This window comes from Maylandia zebra, linkage group LG3 (assembly GCF_041146795.1).
Source record: "Maylandia zebra isolate NMK-2024a linkage group LG3, Mzebra_GT3a, whole genome shotgun sequence".
Taxonomy (NCBI): domain Eukaryota; kingdom Metazoa; phylum Chordata; class Actinopteri; order Cichliformes; family Cichlidae; genus Maylandia; species Maylandia zebra.
The window spans coordinates 33,572,021-33,591,357 of record NC_135169.1 but is presented as its reverse complement, the minus strand read 5'-3'; positions in this window follow the sequence as shown (position 1 = coordinate 33,591,357).

Sequence of the window (19,337 nt, the reverse complement as noted above, 5' to 3'; positions counted from 1 at the left end):
GAATGCCAAGAAGCTGTTGTGTTATTAACTACCGGTCGCATGACAGCCATGGGAAGCCGACGGGTGAAGAGATCGTTTTTTTATCGGATTGCTTCATGGAAGAAAAATTGTTCAAGTCATGTTTCCAAAGTCACGAAGAGGCGACGGAGGGCCTGGATTGCGGGGTAAGTCCCGAGACACACCTTCCTACAAGAAATCCCTTTCACTGGAAAGAACAGTGACTATTGCTGCCCTCTCTCTCTTCCAGTACTCCGGAGCGAAGAGACAGACAGGGCAGCCGGGGACATCGCCAGGTTTTCTGTGCCCCGCTCCGATTTGAGTGGATTTTAATGCTGTCGCTGATGCCGCTGGACTTTTAGTGTTGTTTTTATGTTTTAAGTTGGGCAGCACACTAACATCTTAGTCCGCTATGTATGCTCGTATGGGTCTAATCCTTTCACTCCTTTGATTTTTTTTGCCTCGTACCTTCTTTTTGCCTTTTCGTCAAGTCTGTCTTTGTACGGACCTGCTGTGTTGTCCTTCGTTTTGTTCATGTACTGTTTTTCTGCAAATGAAATAAAAGTAGGGATTAAAACGGCAGAATGAATGGTTACCGGTGCTGGAAATGCTAGCACTTGATGCAGTGTTTTGATTTTGCTGCCACTCGTACCTACAATGCAATGAGCACAAGTCACGTGGTCTGTCGATCTCTATACATGAGCCAAGGTGTGAGAAGAGGTGTGGGTCATTACCAGCAGAGGTTTTGGGTGAAGCCATTGTGAGACCCTGCCTTACCTTGTCATCAGGTCATTTGACCTAATGAGATCACACTGACACAAAATGTGAGTGGGCATTTAGGCAACTGGGAAGGGATCTCAAAACTGGATTAGAAGTGGCAGACAGCTGGTTTTGTGAGACACCCCCTCTGTTCAAGGATGATCATTCACAGTGGACATAGATGGCTTATTTCATTCCCCTTTCATCTCTTTTCTCTGTCCAAAATGTGAACTTTGGCATCTTCCAGAGTGACCTTTATCCTTTAGACATAGAATATAGAATGCCTTTACTGTCACTATACAGATGTACAATGAGATACAGAGCATCTCCTACTCAGTACAAACATGTGGGGGGGGGGGGGATCTTCTGTGCTGCCGTACCATACTGTGATGCAATATGTAAGCAAGCTCTCAGTGGATGAGCAGTAGAAGGTCACCAGCACGTTGGAGCCAGGGTTTTAATAGTTTTGCAATTTTCATTAGTTTTTATTTTTATTTAGTTTTGACTTCAGATTTTCAATTTTATATCAGTTTTAATTAGTTTTTACCAATTGTTTGCTAGTTTAGTTTAGTTTAGTTTTTATTTTTTTGAAAATCCTTAGTTTCAGTTTAGTTTTGATTAGTTTCAGTTATAGTTTTAGTTGTTGTCATGTTCGGAGGCAATAAGATGCAGGGTTCTCAAGCACGAACCGCTTTTTATTGAATTGTAGCAGCAGTGTACGTGGCTACACCAATTTCTGGAAAACACATATACACACCAGTATTCTAGCGCCCTCTAGTGGCTGCCCCCATGGTAGCCTTATTAGGACAACAAACAGGTTTCACAACATCTCCCCCTTTAACAAAAGTACTTTAAACATAAAACAGTGTTGTCAGAACGCAGGACATCACGGGGGTAGACTACCCTCAGTCCTGATAAGGAATTATTCTGCCCATAGAACATAGAAAGGAGATAGTCCTCAGTCTCTGAATCTGAGAGGTACTTTAATTTCCTGCCCCGTGGAAGTCACTCTCACAGGTGTGGTAGGGCGGAGAGGAGACCCCGGGACAGGGATTGGCAATGCCTGCCTTACTGGTGGTTCTTGGGAAGCAGCCGCCCCTTTAGTTGGAGTAGTCGGTGTAGCTGGAACAGTGCTCTGCTGCTGCTCCTCAGGATCAGTGGTGCCTGGGACAGGCTGAAGGTGTCGTCTGTTGCGGCGAGTCACGTTCCCATTCGCCATCTCCACCAAGTAGGATCTCGGCTCCTTAGACTTACTGATGACCTTGGCTGGAGTCGTCCACCCCTTTTCCCCGTCAAGCTTCGCTACAACATCCTGGCCTGGGAGAAGCTCAGGAAGTGGACGAACTGAATGTCTGCAGTTGTAGAAGAATCTGTAAGAGTCCTTAGCTGTAGCATCTCTTTGGCACACCGTGTCCCTATTGACTGGACTGGGCAGCAATGTCTTTTCGAGTACTGGGACGGTGGTGCGGATTTGACGTCCTGTCATAAGTTGAGCTGGGCTTGCACCGGTTGCTACAATTGGTGTGGAGCGGAAACTCGTTAAGGCTACCCATACGGAAAATAAATAGTAAAAACTTATATGTGATTACTCATGAAAGTGGCCACTTTCATGAGTAAATCATATAAGGCTTACATGATTTACTCATGAAAGTGGCCACTTTCGCATTACTTTCATACATTGTTTAAGTAAGTATCAGAAATATACAAGTTTCATTATATAATTTTTCAAGGGATCTTATATCTGTTTTCACACTTATATGCTTTTCATACAAGTTTCACACAAGACAGATACAAACTTTATAAGATTTATATATATCTTTTCCATATGGGTAAGCAGGGATCAGGCTGCTTGAGAATGTACTTGGCCGTTTGGACAGCTCTTTCAGCAGCTCCATTTGACTGGGGGTAATGAGGGCTCGACGTAGTGTGGGTGAAGCCATAACTCAGTTTGAAGTCTTGGAACTCTGATGATGTGAACTGCGTCCCATTATCACTGACCAGTTCTAACGGGATGCCCCATCTAACGAACATGTGTTTAAGCTTGTTAATGACCTGTCTGCTGGTTGTTGTAGTGAGGGAAGCAATCTCAACGTCTCTTGAAAAATAGTCAACAACGACAAGAAAGTTCTTACCCTCAAGCTCGCAAAGATCAGCTGCAATCTTTTGCAGAAGAGTAATCACGAGAGGTTCCCGTCGCTGTGTAGACTTGTGCTCTCTGCAAAAGTTGCATGACCTCACCTTATGTGTTATTTCAAATCAAATCAAATCACTTTTTATTGTCACATCACATGTGCAGGTACATTGGTACAGCACATGCGAGTGAAATTCTTGTGTGCGAGCTTCACAAGCAACAGAGTTGTGCAAAATACAATAACATAAACAGGCAAAATATACGAATGGCTAAATCTGAAACTAATAAATATATGTACAATATATAATAGTATATGCAAAAATAATAATAATTCTGGATGTGTATACTAAATGTTTTTCTACGTGTGTGTGTGTGTGTGTGTGTGTGTGTGTGTGTGTGTGTGTGTGTGTGTGTGTGTGTGTATACACATATTTTACAAATTAAATAGAGTCAATAAATAAAATATATAAAAATATACAGAGTTGAGACATGTGCAAAACAGTGGCATTACTGTACAGTATGGAGTGCATTTGAAGTCCAATGTTGGGCCACCACACTGTTGATCTTGCACGCTCTCTACATTTAGTTAGTCCTTGGTGGCCTTCATGTAATTGGTCAAGGACACTGGGTCTGAGTGCTGTGGGAATTACGATGCGGTCGTGGTAGAGCACTAGACCATCGGATTCTGAAAGGTGGCTTCTGGCTGCATAAAAGCCTTGCAGTGGTGAGCTCTTTGCCACCCTTGTCTGATGAAGATTATTGCTTTTTGAAGCTCTGGGTCTCTCTGTGTAGCTCTACGAATTTCCTCCAACTTATGTGACTTGATAGGTTTGCTTGTCACTACGTTGCTCACATATGCCTTGACCTGGCTGTCTGTCTCGGACGGGTAGCATCCGTGCAGTGGATGTCTGGAGAGTGCGTCCGCCACCACTAACTGTTTACCGGAAACATGCTCAGCAGTGACATTGAATCGCATCAGTCGCATCAGCAGTCTCTGACATCTCAGTGGCGTTTTATCAAGGTCGTATGAGTTGATCAAAGGCACCAAGGGCTTATGGTCAGTTTGTAGACGTACATGACCCATGCCTTGGATGTAGCGGGTAAAACGTTCGCAGGCCCAGACAGATGTTAAACAGTCTTTTTCGATCTGTGAATATCTTTTCTCTGCATCTGTGAGCGTGCGAGAACAAAAAGCAACGGGCCGTAACTCCCCATCATTGTCCTGTAACTGTGCAGCACCCAGGCCATAGCTGCTGGCAGCCGCACTGACAACTGTTGATCGGCCTGCATCATAATAACAAAGTGCTGGTGCAGCCACGAGCATTGCTTTTTCTTTGTTGAATGCTTGCTCCTGAGGCTCGCCCCACACCCATACAGTCTCTTTATTGAGTAGATTGGAGAGGGGGTGTAGCACCGTGAACAGGCCTGGCAGGAATTTTCCAACATAGTTTATTAATCCAAGTACCTGCCTGAGTTGTTCTACATTGGTGGGGCTGGGCATCCTGGCAATAGCCTCCACCTTGCCATCATCAGGTTTCACACCATCCGCACTGATGATGTGACCGAAGAACTGTAGTTCATTCTTTCCAAAGTGGCACTTGGACCTGTTGAGCTTAAGTCCTGATGCTTTGATTGTCTGTAATACTGCATCTAAGCGTTGGTCATGCTCCTCTTTGTTAGCCCCGAAAACCAATATGTCGTCCATCACGACGACAGTCCCCTCTAGGCCCTTGAGCAAGGTGCTCATGAGCCGCTGGAAGATCTCGGGTGCTGATGTTATGCCAAATGGCAGGCGTCTGAAGCAAAACCTGCCCATGGGACTTATGAACGTGGTTAGTTTTTGGCAGCTGGGATCCAGTGGTATTTGCCAGAACCCACTGGAGGCATCCAAAGTGGAGAAAACTTTAGCCCCTGCTAACTTAGGAGTTATGTCATCCAATGTGGGCAAGATGTACCGTTCACGCTTTACTCCCTTATTCAGATGTTTTAAGTCCACACACACCCTGACCTCATCCTTGTTGCGCTTTGGAGCAGGCACCATTGGTGCACACCAGTCACACCAGTGACTTCCTCAATGATGCCAAGTTTGAGCATGCGCTTTATTTCCTTTTCCACTTTTGGGAGGAGAGGAAAAGGCACCCGGCGTGGGGTGGTTACACTGTACGGCACTGCATCTTTGGTCAGCTCAATTTTTACAGGTTCACAGTTCAGCAGGCCAATTTCTCCGAACACATCCTCTGTTAAGTCACTAGTGATTTTGTTTGTTTTTTTTCTTTTTTTCTTTTTTTTTTTTTCTTTTTCTGTGTCCCGTTTGGATCTTTAGCCATCAGAATTGTTGTCTTAAGGCCAAGAAAGATGCCAAGTGGATTTATTTTACCTACTGTCACTACTGATTTTGTTAACTCTAGTGACTAGTCCCATGCGCTTTGCCACTGTCTTCCCCAGTAGGTTACTTGCATATTGCCCTTTTATAACTGTAATCCACTACTGGTACTTTTGGCCTTTGTACTCTGTAGTAGCAAGGAATTTACCCATGCACTTGACTTTTCCACCAGGGCTGTACATAGTTGGCTTACACTGGATAAGTTTGGGTCTCAGCTGTAGCGTATTAAAGGTCGTTTCTGTCATAACAGTGGTGTCTGCACCTGTATCAATTTTGAAATCAACTGGACTGCCATTTACCAGTAGCTCAATGTCCCAGTCGGCATCTGATAACTGATCTAGGAACACAAAGACTTCCCTTGGGCATCACAAATGTTTCCATATGGTCTCTATTGAGATTACTTGCACCCGCAAGAGAGAGAGAGAGCGAGAGAGAGAGAGAGAGAGAGAGTGTGTGCGTGTGGGGGGGGGGGGGGGTGTACATATATATTAGGGGTGCAACGATACACAAAATTCACGGTTCGGTTCGGTTCGATACTTTGGTGTCACGGTTCGATATTTTTTCGATACAAAAAAAATGTTCATGCCTTTTTAATTTGTCATTTATTAAAATTATAAATATATATTTTAACTCAAAAGTACAGTTTTTAACCCTAACCCTAACCCTTGTGCATGTTTTTTATTTTGACAGCGAATGCGCACATGCGGACCACTTATGTGCACCCCTGGTTATATAGCTCGTCATATTGCAGCCACAGAAATTATTTTGTTCATGAAACCATAAAGCTGCACTTGCTTTTTTCCTTATAGTCTGATTTGTCATAACTTTTCCATTTTGTGGTAAGCTTTTCTTTGGCTGTCACTTCTTCACCCTGACCTGTCTTATTTGGCTCAGCAGAATGTCACATGAAAACCAAAATAATTCCAAACGCCAGATCTGAATGAGGGTGGGGGAGGTCCATGTTGCAAGGAGAGCTTAACTTCTGTCTCGCTAGCTTGCCCTGCGCTCTTCCTTCTGACGATGCTGTCTGTGTTGAGCGCTCAGTGGATCTGCGCTCGACAGTGCAGCCTAGGCGGAGTAGTCGAACGCAGATTCACTGAGCGCTCAACACAGACAGCATCGTCAGAAGGAAAGTTGATAAAATAAATTACAAATTTTGTATTGTTCGATACATATGCGTACCGAACCGAAAGCACTGTATCGAATGGTTCAATATCGATACGAATATCGTTGCACCCCTAATATATATATATATATATATATATATATATATATACATACCGCCACCATTACCAAGACTAACAAGCTGATCTACACCACGGCAGCAGTGATCATGTGAGATGCTTGGCTACAAGTTGAACAGCCACAAGGAGCAATACCCTCCATGGAGAAGGACACTAGAGGCTAAGATCAAGGTAGCATGGAGAGAGGTTAGCTAACTATCGGAGCTGCAGAAAGGTGTGTCAAAGAAGGTGCCTAAGAAGTACAGCAAGCTGCCCATACCTGAGGCCTTGGAAACTGCCAAGCAACGATGCACACACTGCACACGCACTCACATACACTCAGCGATTCTCTGCGAGATCAACCTCTCACATGTTTAAGCTTGCTGCGGGAGATTTCACTTGTCATGTTTGCATAGTAAGCTAACGATTGATAAGACGATGTCAGAGGAATTGGTGCACAAATTATCGTCACTCACCAATCAGTACTGTCGCTCTCTATACACAGTTCGCGCGATTTCAAAGTGAAAGCAAAAAAACAAGCACAAATTCAAACGCGATTTCAATATGATTTCAAGTGAACACATCGAGTTGATTAATATGGCGGATGTAGCAGGTGGTGGTGCAGACGTAGCTCCGACTTTCAAACGGTCACGATTAAAACCAGAGATATATAAAACAACTGATGGAAGGGTAATTGTAGAGGATGAACTACTTAATTTCCTTGCTGTAAAAATCAAAACTTTAAGTCAGGATGAAATTGTGTTGTTGGCCACGAACACATTTGAATCCGAGGGGATTGAAGCCTCCAAGAAAGTTTTGTTTGAGCTCTGCCCCACTACCTCACAGCGGTGCGTTGGATATAAAGGACAGCATAAAGACGCCAACAATATTAAACTCTGTCTTAAAGTGCTGAATGAGTGTGGGGAGAATATCCCAAGATTTGTCTCTCATCACCTGGATGATCTGCCGCCTGTTACATACTCCAGCATGGATGTGTGTTGTCTACTACGGCGAATGGACCAGCTGTGTGCTGAGGTGGGTGCTTTAAAACATGTAGTTAAACTACAGGCGGATGTCTGCGAGCAAGTTATGACCAATGCTGTGGAGGTCGACCAACGTGTGACTGTTCTTGAGTGTCAGCCTGAGGTACCGGCTGAGCCTGTTATGCTGAATGCTCAGGGGTCGGGGACCGCTTCCCACTTTCCCCTGGGGAAACACGCAGAGGAGCGGTGGGGGAATCGAAGTAAAGGCGGCCCGCGCGGAAGGCAGGGAGCCGGAGCTTTGGCTGCTTCAAGGACTGGGACAACAAGCACAGTGTCAGCGTTTTGTCCGGAGATGTTGCTATGTGGTCAAGATCGGGCTCCGACGACAGCCCGAGGCCGTAATATGGAAACTACAGCAACAACGGAGGATCCCGTTGAGACAGTGCTTTCTACATGCTCTCCACAATGGAGTAAAGTTGTGAAAAATGGCAAGCCTCGTCTCAAGCTGGAGAAGGTTAATTCAGGTTCAGGAATGCATGCTGCTACCACTGGACACAATAAGAGGCCTGGACCTGTATCGATTATCGGCACTGGAGCTGTGAGTACAATCAGAACTGTGAAAACTAAATTGGTGAGCGTGTTTGCCACTAAATTTGCCCTGGATGTAGATGCAGAAACTCTTGCTCTGTATTTGAGAGAGAAACTTAAAAGAGATGTGACCTGTCAAAAAATTGCTAGTAAACGTAGCAGGTTCAGCTCTTTCAAGGTTACTGCTGAATGTAATGATGTGGGTGAAAAGTACAATCCTGAACTCTGGCCTGAAGGGGCTCTGGTCCGGTGTTTTTATGAACCTCGTAAGCCCGGTACGGTGGTGCCAAGCTCAGTGGATCCAGCAGGGGAGATAACTGCGCCTTTTGGTACCAACGTATCAACATGAAGATGTCTATTCGGGTATTATCTTACAACTGTCGTGGTCTACGTTTGGGACAGAGTGCAGGGGACAAAGCTCGACGGATTGTTGTGGACAGTCTGCTTGCAGAATGTGACATTTTATGCTTGCAGGAGACATGGTTGTCCAAACAGGACCTGGGAAAACTTAACTGTCTAAATGCAAGTTTTTTGGGAGTGGGGGAATCAACAACTGATCTCAGCACAGCTATAGTCAGAGGCAGAATACCTGGAGGGGTTGCTGTGCTTTGGGACAAAAAAATAGACCCTGTGATAAAGCCCATTAGACTGGATGTAGACTGGTGTATTGGTATACAATATACACAGAACAATAGTAGTTTTATCATTCTTAATATTTATACTCCCTATGAATCTTGTCAAAATGAGCAAGACTACCTCAGTAGGCTGGCTTTTATTAATGCATTTATTCAAGACAATGATACTTACAGCATATATGTTTTGGGTGATTTTAATGCTGATCTCACAGACAGCAGTTCTCAGTTTGCTGACCACTTAACTCATTTTTGTCAAGTTAATAATCTTATCTTGTCTACCAAAGTGTTACTGCCTGCAGATAGCTATACATACATAAGTGAAGCCTGGCATAGTACATCATGGCTGGACCACTGTATCTGTACAGCTGATGGACATGCAGCTTTAGCAAACATGACTATTAGGTATGAGGTAACTGTGTCAGATCATATACCTTTTGGTTTTACTGTGAATGTGGAACAAATGCCAGCAACAACTGGAAACAATATTGCTAATATTGCTACCAGTGTAAAATTAGACTGGTCAGCTTGTAGTGAAGATGATTTCTTAGCTTATCATAGTAATACCGATATACATCTGAACAACATTTCTTTGCCGAAAGAAGCTATTTTGTGCAAGGATGTCAAATGTAAGAATGCTGTGCATAAACATTTACTCTGCTCCATGTATGATGATATAGTGACTGCTCTGCATGAAAGTGGTACACTGCTTGATAAACAATATAAGCATAAGAAACCTAACATCAGACCTGGCTGGAAAGAACATGTATCCATGTACCATGATGAAGCTCGCATAGCTTATAAATGTTGGGCCATGGCTGGAAGACCTAAACAAGGCCCAGAATTTGAACAGAAAAAATGTGCGAATGCCAGATATAAGTACGCTGTTCGCTTTATAACTAAAAATGAGCAAATGCTGAGAGCAGATTCTTTGGCCAGGAAAATGTTGTGTAATAATATGGCAGATTTTTGGAAAGAGGTGAAAGCTCTTAATAACTGTAAACCATCTCTACCATCAACTGTTGAAGGTGTTTCTGGGGCAGATAACATTGCAGCATTATGGAGACAGCATTACAGTGCGTTGTTTAACTGTATAAAAAGTGATCCATATGAGGACAATCTTGACATGAGTAATGACACAATAAGTGTAAGGACACATGAAGTATATGAAGCCATTCATAGGTTGTCTGATAATAAATCCTCTGGTTTGGATCACATCACTGCAGAACATTTAAAACATGCTAGTGTAAGGCTAGCTCCTCTTTTAGCACTCTGTTTCACTGGGTTTATGATTCATGGCATATTACCAGACTCAATGCTGTGTATTTTACTGGTACCAGTTATGAAAGACAAAGCTGCAAAAGTGAGCTGTTTGGATAATTACAGGCCGATTGCACTAGCCAGTATTTTATCTAAGGTGTTAGAAAGAATCCTGTTTGATAGAGTTAGTGTGTTCATCTCTTCTCTGGATAATCAGTTTGGCTTTAAACCAAAGCACGGCACTGACATGTGCATATATGCACTCAAGGAAATAGTCAGGTTGTATAGGGCTAAAAATTCATCTGTCCTCATGTGTTTCATTGATGCCTCTAAGGCTTTTGATCGAGTGAACCACAGAAAACTTTTTGATAAATTGAAGACACGGGGAGTTCCTCAATACATCGTGAGGATTCTCTCTTACTGGTACGCTCATCAGAACATGCAGGTTAAATGGGGAAGCAGTATTTCTGCCCCCTTTGGTGTCAGCAATGGTGTCAGACAGGGTGGGATTTTGTCTCCAATTTTATTTAATTTATATGTCGATGATTTGTCCATACAGCTGAGAGCCTGTAACACTGGGTGTATATTAGGTGAAGCACTGATAAATCATCTTATGTATGCAGATGACCTGGTTGTTTTTAGTCCAAGCAGTGCTGGGTTACAGGATCTTCTTAATGTCTGTACTGAATATGGTGTGCAATATGACATTGAGTACAATGCTGCTAAAAGTGCTGTTTTGATATGTAGAACCAAGCAGGATAAACAGCTAAATTTCCCTTTGTTTAAACTGGCACAAAAAACTCTTGAAGTTCATAAAAAGGTGAAATACCTCAGTCACTTTATTACTGAGCAAATGAATGATGATGATGACATATACAGACAACGATGTAAGCTCTATGTGCAGGCAAATACTATTGCACGCAAATTCAGCTTTTGTTCACTTCCAGTTAAAGTGGCTTTGTTTAAAGCGTATTGCACACCGCTATATACTGCCCCCTTGTGGTCATCCTACAAACAATGTAGCATGCAGAAGCTGCATGTTGCATATAATGATGCGATGAGAATCCTTTGCAGGATACCTAGAAGTGGTAGTGCCAGTCAGATGTTTGTAGCTGTGGGTGTCTGGACTTTTAAAGCACTTTTAAGAAAGTTAATGTTCAGTTTTAGAGAACGACTGGATGGTTCGAGTAACAGTATAATTTTAGCACTTACAGATCCGACAGTGAGTGGTTCCCGTTACTCATCCAGTCTCAGAAAGCACTGGTTAAAGTGTTTGTGTATTTATTGATTTATTTTAAGTAATTGTGTTTTATGTATATTATGGTTTTATATTTTTACAAATGCTTTATATACTTATTTATATACATATATATATTTAATGGTATACCTTGTGTTGTGTGTGTGTGTGTGTGGGGGGGGGGGGGGGGGGGAGTTGTGTGTGTGTGTTTCTTGTCTTGTTTTTATGGACATGTAGTCTGCCAATAAAGATTGAATTGAATTGAATTGAATTGAATATGTCACATATTGACAGTGGCTCACCGATGCCAATGACATAATTACCCAGCTACATTTCTGAAAGAATGCAAAAGCATTGACATATATTTTTCCTTCCTACAATAGCCCGACGGGCAGGGCAGAGATAGATTTTGGTAGCCCGACTGGAAAAATCGCTAGCCCCAGGACGTCGGGCTAGCGATATTGCGAGCCCTGTATCTGATTGAGGAATCACTCATCTTTGGAAAAGAGAGTTTATTACAGAGAAATGGCTCTTTCCAAAATAAAAGCTATACTATACGCTTCTTCTGGGCTATATTCTCAGAAGCATATTAAACATATCACGTCCCCATGAGGAGAATCATGTGCTAACAGCTGTCTAAATGACTCGGGTAAAGTTAGTAGCATGCTAGTTGTTTTTGTCTGCTTCCACTTGTCTTTGCACTAGGATGCTGTCGGCGTAAATGTGCAGTCATATTCGTTGTGTTCCCACTAGTGCTTTCAGGTTAATCTCGTTGAAATGACGTTAACGTCACAACGCGGCAAATCTCCGTTAATGAGCTACTGCCGATCGCCCCGTGCATGGGGCTAGACAGCCAACACGTTAACGAGCTAACTGCGCTAACACACTAGTTCCCACCCATGTAATTGAGCATTGCGTGGCACATCCAACATACTGTTTTACTTTAGTCCATGACTCGCTTACCTTCAGGGTCATACGTCACATGAAAACCAAAATAATTCCAAACGCCAGATCTGAATGAGGTTCAATTTGCCATGTTGCAAGGAGAGCTTAACTTCTGTCTCGCTAGCTTGCCCTGCGCTCTTCCTTCTGACGATGCTGTCTGTGTTGAGCGCTAAGTGGATCTGCGCTCGACAGTGCAGCCTAGGCGGAGTAGTCGAACGCAGATTCACTGAGCGCTCAACACAGACAGCATCTCAGAAGGAAAGTTGATAAAATAAATTACAAATTTTGTATTGTTCGATACATATGCGTACCGAACCGAAAGCACTGTATCGAAAGGTTCAATATTGATACGAATATCGTTGCACCCCTAATAGATAGATAGATAGATATTCATACATACATACATACAAGAAATGTTTATCGTTTAAACTTTCATGGCTGCAGAAAAATATTCAGTAACTTTGTGAGCGCTTGCTTATTTTCCAGCAAAGATCTGAAGTTGAACTTGTGGCCTTAAAGATTTCATTTCAACTCTGTTGAGCTGGAAATTGTGACACCTTGTGGACAAATACTAATAGTGCAGGTTAGTGCTTTACAAATGCTTTACACATGGAATTCTATTAGCATTGCATTCCATATAAATGTTAAAAATAATATTTCAGTGTGTGCTGGTTATTACAATAATTGTTTATATTCATCATTTCTATAAACATATTATATCTTAACAGTATTTCCTGAAAACCGTCTCTTGTCCTGTCATTTTCGCATAACATTTAAATTTACTGTAAGGGATTAAACAGCAGCGGGGAATACGTTTCATCACAATAGATGTCTGTCTGAAAGTGCTGTAACTAAGTTTAAAGATGGAAATCTTGAAAATCATGAAAATCTTAGAAATATGGTATCTAACCAGATTCTTACTCTGGATGGCATTACCATGGCCTCCAGTAACACTGTGAGGAAACTTGGAGTCATTATTGACCAGGATATGTCCTTCAATGCACATATTAAACAAATATGAAGAGCTGCTTTCTTCCATTTGCACAATATTTCTAAAATTAGAAATATCCTGTCTTAGAGTGACGCTCAAAAACAAATTGATTCATTTATTACTTCTAGGCTGTAATTCATTATCAGTAGGTCCTAAAAACCGAAAAGCCTTCAGTCGATCAAAATGCTGCAGGAAGAGTACTGACAAGAGAGAGCATATTTCTCCTATACTGGCTTACCTTCGTTGGCTCCCTGCAGAATTGAATTCAAAATCTTGCTCTTCACATACAAAGTCTTGAATAATCAGGCCCCATCTTAATGGTCTTATAAACCATATCACCCCATTTATACACACTACGCATTAAATCATTACTTATTATTAATCTCTGGCTCTCATCATCTCACCAAATCAGCAATCTCTTCTCACTGTCCTCCATTAATAAACTCACCTTCATAATTTTGAATAACGCATCTCTCCCTCTTTTACAGTGGTCCCCACTCCTGTGAAGCTTTCTCCCTGCCATTTTGGTGACCATAGTGACCCCTGTGCTAAATCAGCTTTTGCTTAATAGAAAGAAACTGTTTTGGGGTCCTCTTCTGTTTCCAAACTTTATCTTTGTCTTTGATCTCAGGCTCTAATATTGTGAACCAAACCATATTCTACAGACTACGCTTTAAAAAGACAAACTGTAATTAATTCATGCACCTTAAGGAGGTGTTTTCCTGCTGACGTGGGTGAAAACTGGTGATGAGATTACAGACTGACATGTTTTAATCCTTGCACAACAAGTGCTTTTGACTCTTTTCTCCTCTCTCTGTTGATATTTGTTTGTACTTGTCATAGAACACAAAGTATTACAGCAAATACACAAAACCAAACAATGAGAATAACCGTCACAGTCCAATTCTTAACGTTTTCATTTTTAAGCACTATGTGGGGAAAATACATCACAAATCATTCGTCAGTGGTACGATTAATGCTGCATCCACTTTTTGCACTGATTTTTGACGTAAACTGATATTTTATCTCGTTACTCAAAAAGTTATTCAGAAAGATCAGCAATCGTCTGTCTTCTGATTCTACTTGACTGATAAACATGGCATTTTTATTTAAAAAAAACAAACAAACATATTTACCACTTTATATGTCCCCAAAGTGTTATTCTACTTCTACATCTACATGGTGGTCTTTCTAAAAGATATCAGCCTGTTTCAAACATGACTGGCATTTTTCTTGAAAATGTGTCAATTCTACACCAGATGTCTTTTTTAAAGTTTCATGAAAAGTCAACAGGAAAATTTATAGCCATACCAAAGACCTTATGGGAGACAGTTTGGCCAAAAGGTGGTGCCCTGCATCTACTTGACTCTTACCTACTATATTAAAACCTATTAGAGACACATTGCACCACACATAACATTTATTCATTGTGTTGCTGGGGCCAAACCTGTGGAACATCTGGACCAAGTGGCACACAGACAAAGAGTAACAAAGAGAATAGCATTACCAAGAGAGGGAGGCTCAGGTTTCACAACAGTGCCAGAGCAGCATGTGCAGTACAGTACATGATGATGATGATAAATGCCAGAGCCAAGTGGAGCTTTTTTGAGAGCATTTATGTTCTCATAACAACTCTTGATGTTTTGCTGATATTACTTAATTGATATTTTCCACGTGACTTCCAACAGCCAAAGCAAAGTTCATATCATGTACAGAGAACAATGAAAAAGAAAAAAAATGTATATTTGCACGGACTAAAAATATGCACAAAAATAAAAAGGGGCTGAAAATGGCATGCCTACTATGAACTTATTCTTTGCATTGTTTTCAATTTCACACCTGAACTCTGCAAATTAAAAAAAAAAAATTCCTGCTTTTAAAAGGTTTTTAGTGTTCAGAGATAAAATGGTATACAACAAAGATGAATATTTCAATTAAAAGTTGTGACAACATAATGTCCATTTACTTTTCAATAAAGTTTCAGTCCCCTCCATGAATCGCTACCTTATCGTGTTGGAGAGGTTTGTGTGTCCCAGGGAACCCAGGGGGTTTGTTGTCAGGGAGCTAGACCCCAAGGTAGGGGTCTCCCATGGCAAATTGGTCCTGCACTAGGGACCAGACAGGAAAGGGGGGTTGCACTGAATCATAGTTGTTATTAACCTCTGTCTCTCTTCCACAGCATGTCTTTTGTCCTGACTTCCTTCTCTCATCCCAACCGGTCGCAGCAGATAAGTCTGGTTCTGATGGAGTTTTTTTTCCTGTTAAAAGGGAGTTTTCCTTCCCACTGTCATCAAAGTGCTTCCTCATAGGGGGTCATGTGATCGTTGGGTTTTTCTGTAAAGAGCCTTGAGGCAACTATTGTTGTGATTTGGCGCTATATAAATAAAACTGAATTGAATTGAATTTAGTTAGGCCATGGGAGGGGCTCGGAGCAGCTACTCCTCCACATTAAAAGGAGCCAGTTAAGGTGTTCTGGGCAGGTCCCACCGGGAGGAGGCCCTGGGATAGACCCAGGACACGCTGGAGAGATTATATCTCTTGGCTGGCCTAGGAGCACCTTGGTGTTCCCCCAGAAATTACCAGTAACAGGCATGATCTAAATAAGTGGTGTGTTTTTAACACAAGGAAGTCCTATTTAATTACACAGCATCAGTACTGCCTCCTGCATGCATGTCAAACAACATGTGTCAGATAGAATAATTTATATTTATTTATTAAAACACTTTATAACCAGAAATTGCTTAAAAGTACAAAATTCACTGCCACTAGGTTGTTCTGGTTAAAAATAGCACCTCAAAAAAAAAATCAATTTGGCTAAAGACAGGCCACGTGGGGAGGCAACCCACAGGGAGGAGTGCCCAAGGGGTGCCACCAGTTACACACCCGTGACGTCGCACTGCAACCTAAATGCTGCTTTATAGTTGTATCCCGGTGTTTACACTCACAATGCTTAAGAGGGAACCTCACCAAACGTGTCTACTCACCACAGCCAAATAATTTTCTGGGGAAATTAATCCGATCTGCAACGCAAATGTTATCGTCGCCATCTACGACAGAAATGAGTCCCAAACACTTAAATCCTCTGATTAGACAACTAGGGGAGGGGTGAATCTTCATGCGGCGTTCACAGACACCACGCAGGAAAAGAAGATCTACAAAAGCAAGCTCACTACACCTGCGTTATGTCCTCAAACAAAATGCAGACATGTAAATGTAGTTCATAAAAACAGACAGAGCTCCAGTCTAATGAGATGCATCTTATTCAGTGTATAATGTTTATGTTCACTATTTCCCCCTGTCAAAAAAATAATAATATGTCGAATTATTATATGCACTATATATTTTTATAGTGTGCTAAATAAAAAAGGTCAGCAGTTAAGACTTCCGGATATATTTTTTACAAATAGGTCCCTCTGACACATTATTATTATGTATTGTTATATATCATTATTATGGCACATGTCAGAGTGTCACAGTAAAGATTAATAAGCCTAAATAACCAGAGTCCAGTTTTTATCTTCTTGTTCTTCGTGGTCTCGTCTTCATCATCTCCTCAGCAGCAGGAGTAGCACTGTGTGGATGATGGACGTGTTTGATCCCATAACAGCAACATCCGCCCTGAACACCACCCGGATGTCACCAGCTGAGCAGAAGCAGAGAGCAAAGCTTATGTAACGTGAGGGTTCACTAGATGGTTGGGAATCTCTCTGAATAATTAGGAACAGCAAGACGGAGACGGATAACTTTTTAGCAGCCTCTTTACTTTTTGCACACCGCAACAACAACCCACACTTCCTGTGTGCCGCCCTCATGAATACTTCACTGGCCTCTCAGAAGCCAGGAAATCTTATACTCAGATCAAAACAGGGAAAACAACCAGGTAGATATAACACATACTTATTACTTGTTTGAACATGCATGTCTAAACATTCAAACATGTAAACATGTAAATATCAAAACACGTAACCACCAAATAGCTACATAACTAGCTTTATAACCTTTGTAAACACCTCTTTGTATATCAAATTAGATTTAAATTTACTTCTACACTTTACATTTTCCTCCCCCCCTCACATAAGAAACGTCCCCGTTTCCCTACAGAAAAGGAAAAAAAAACCCAACATGCTGCGAGCAAAGGGGACAACAATAAAACAACAGCAAAACCAAAAACAAGTTCAGTTCAAAACATAGTCCTTGAGGTATCTGGGAGGCACAACTTGACGTCTCCCACATCGCCGTGAAACACCAGATACTCGATGAGGAGTTGAAGGGACAATGTCTGTTTGGTGTATCACCACATGGCCAGAGGGGGAAGTCGTTACAGTCTCAGACCGAGGAGAAGGGGACAAAGGAGAGTGGGAATGGGGTCGTGACTGGTTTAGAGGTGGTGGCTGACAAACCTGAGGGTCTGATGAGGTTGCAGGGCTGCGGCCCTGAACATTCCAGCTCCCTTCAGCTGCAGATTTTGAAGCTGTGAAGGGCAACGCACCTGATAATGCAGTCAACTGTGGAATCTGGGGCTGTACAGGTATGTCACCAGCAGGTGAGTTGGTTCCACCTTTAGGGACAGGTGCTTTGTACGGCCTGAGACGATTGTAGTGAACAATTTGAGTCTTGTCTGATTGGTCCAGGAGGTAGCGAATCCTGTACGTGACACCAGGGTTTTCTCCATCTGTTCCAAGGCACTCCAATATCTCAAAGGGGCCCTTCCAATGTGGAGCAAGTTTCTGCTTTGCTGTAGTGGGGTCATTTAACCACACCAAGTCACCCGGAACATAAGGAGTGTGTTTGATGCCCCTATCGTACAATTGTTTCTGCTGGTTGTGGGCACAATCTCGGTTCCATGCAGCAGTGCTGAAGGCAGACTGAAGTCTCTGAGTCAACTGGGTGACGTAGTCAGCAGGAGAAACAGAAGTAGATGATGCTGACATGTTGGTAGGCAACAGCATATTAGCAGGCATCCGTGCCTCATGTCCATGTGTGAGAAAAAATGGCGTAAACCCCGTGGTAGAGTGAGGACTGGTGTTGTAAGCCAAAGCAACTTGATTGAGGCAGTCATCCCATTCGCCAGGCTGCTGAAGGAGTAACTTAGCTAACTGGTCAATAAGTGTTCGATTGAACCTCTCGACCATCCCGTCGCATTGAGGGTGATATGGGCTGGTCCGTGTCTTCTGGATGCCTAGCAGCTGACACAGATGTTTCACCAGGTCAGATTCAAACTGACGTCCTTGGTCCGTGTGTAGCATTTCAGGGACGCCGTGCTGACAGATGAAGTTGTCAAACAGGCATTTTGCAACTGTTGTGGCACGTTGGTCTGCGATAGCATAGAGATTGACATATTTCGAGAAATAGTCTTGAACAACGAGCACGTACCTGTTGCCACGACTCGTAATGGGGAGTTCAAGTATGTCAGCTGCCACCTTTTGAAATGGCTCCGCAGCAACAATTGTTTTCATTGGAGCTCTGTGATGAGGTGTGGGATTCCGTCTGGCATCACATGGAGTGCATTGTGTGCACCATATTCTGATGTCACGTGACATGAATGGCCAGTAATATAGCTGCTGAGCACGTTTCAGGACCTTATCTGCTGATAGGTGACCGGACACTGGGTTGCCATGCAGCAGCTGTAGGACAGTGTCTTTTAAAGATTCAGGAACAACCAACTGATGCAACACTGACTTTTGGGACGGGTTGAAAGCTTTACGACAGAGTAAGCCATTGTGAAAGGTAAGTCTAGAGTACTCATGCCATAGCACTTTTTCCTGAGGTGGGCATTTTTTCATACGCCAGTAAGGTGGTTTCTGACCCTTAGCTTTCCAGCCAATGACTTCTGACAGTACAGGATCTTTTTGTTGTTCACTTTTGAGATCATCTTCAGGCAGCTCAAGCACAAATGTGGATGAAACAGATAGCGCTGCACACTGCAGTCGTGGATCAGGAAAGTCATTGCACGGAATGTGTTTTTGGTCAGTACTGCAGGGACTATGGTTGGGCGGGCCTGCAGGACCTACGCACCTCTCTTCAGGTTTCAAGGTAGCAGAAGCAGTGCAGACTGTGTCCTGCTCTACGGTTTCACCAGTGACAGGGCGACGTGACAGTGCGTCCGCATTGAGGTGGCGGTGGCCATCTTTATGAATCACAGTCCACTCAAAAGGATCAAGTTCAAGAGCCCAGCGAGCACGGCGACCAGTTCTATCACTGTCAATGG